The sequence below is a fragment of the Canis aureus genome, chromosome 37 (genome assembly GCF_053574225.1).
Source record: "Canis aureus isolate CA01 chromosome 37, VMU_Caureus_v.1.0, whole genome shotgun sequence".
Classification (NCBI taxonomy): Eukaryota; Metazoa; Chordata; class Mammalia; order Carnivora; family Canidae; genus Canis; species Canis aureus.
In genome coordinates, this window is record NC_135647.1 from 1,468,156 (window position 1) to 1,469,710 (window position 1,555).

Genomic DNA, 1,555 nt, shown 5'->3' on the forward strand with positions numbered 1-1,555 from the left:
ACACAAACATTAATGTAAAGTTTGAAGAAGTTGAAGTTACACAGTTTCTGGTCAACTGGAAGTCTAGTTCAATGAGTGTGTTTAGGCAACAGAACACTATTGTAACTTTCTGTCAAGGACATTTTATTTGAGGAAGATCATCATATACTGTCTGTGTAGGAATAATGAAAACAGGGCAACTTGAAGAGAAGTAAATTAGTAAACCAAGAAAATATTAAGGGCTTACAAAGCTTATCATTTGTTTATCCCTTATTTCTTGATTAAGAAGACTCTGGCAATTAACCTTTTAAAGGCCTCCTTTACCTCTTTATTCCTAAGTGTGTATATAAGGGGATTCAGCATGGGTGCAATGATCCCTTAGAAGCGGGACACCATCTCTTCCCGGTCCTTGGAGTGATGGTGGTTGCAGGTACATGGAGATAGATGTACCATAGAACAGTGACACCACAATCAGATGGGGACCACATGTCCCAAATGCTTTTTGTCTACCTTCAGCAGACTAGATTCTCAACACTACTTGTGCAATAAAAGCATATGATAAAGGATGAGCGTCAGGGGTATCAGATAGAATAACACACTTACAAAGAATAGTTCACCCTCATTTACTGTCGTATCTACACAGGACAACTTGAGCAGAGCAGGGACTTCACAGAGAAAGTGATCAGCTGCCTCTGCCAGCTGGAGGCACAGCCTTTGGTGCATGATAACTGAATAATGGAGAGGCTGACAGATAGCCACAAACCTATCAAAGGACATGACAGCCACCAGAACACGTTTAGTGGCCCCCAAAGCTAGAAACCTGAAGAGTTGGGCCACACCTACCATAACTAATTCCCTTTCTAGTGCTGTATAAATTTACCAGCATCTATGGAACTGTACTTGTGGTGTAGCTAAGGTCCAGGAGTGACAGATTGGCAAGAAATAAGTACATGGGGGTATGGAGTTTGGGGTTCAGCCATGACACTAGAATAAAGGTCAGATTCCCAAAGATAGTCACTATGTAAGAAATGAAGAAGACCACAAAGAGTGGGAGCTTTAGCCATGGTTGATCTGAGAAACTTAAGAGGATGAACTCTTATTTACCCAATTCATGATCAATGCTTCAACTCTTCGTTTCCTGAAACACGAAAATTCAGGAAGTCAATGAACCCATATTTACTGACTATTTCAACTATTTCCAATCATTTTACTATATGTTTGAAGATATTTACAGAATAGAGATTGCTTGAAATGTGAAAAATATATAGTTAGAGATATTCATGATTAGGTATTTCTACAATTTAATCTTTCTATATCTGTATAGGCACTTCAAAGTGAAAGCCCAGGTGCACCTTGGGTAGTTCAGTCAGTTAATCCTCCAACTCTTTTTTTTTTTTTTTAATTTTTATTTATTTATGATAGTCACACACACAGAGAGAGAGGCAGAGACACAGTCAGAGGGAGAAGCAGGCTCCATGCACTGGAAGCCCGACGTGGGATTCGATCCCCAGTCTCCAGGATCGAGCGCCCTGGGCCAAAGGCAGGCGCTAAACCGCTGTGCCACCCAGGGATCCCT

General features: G+C 40.8%; 1 pseudogene; it reads right to left on the reverse strand.

Moving 5' to 3' along the window:
• Window positions 1-249: 249 nt before the first annotated feature.
• Window positions 250-1,092, reverse strand: LOC144306528 (olfactory receptor 2B6-like; annotated as a pseudogene).
• Between the last annotated feature and the right edge of the window lie 463 nt (window positions 1,093-1,555).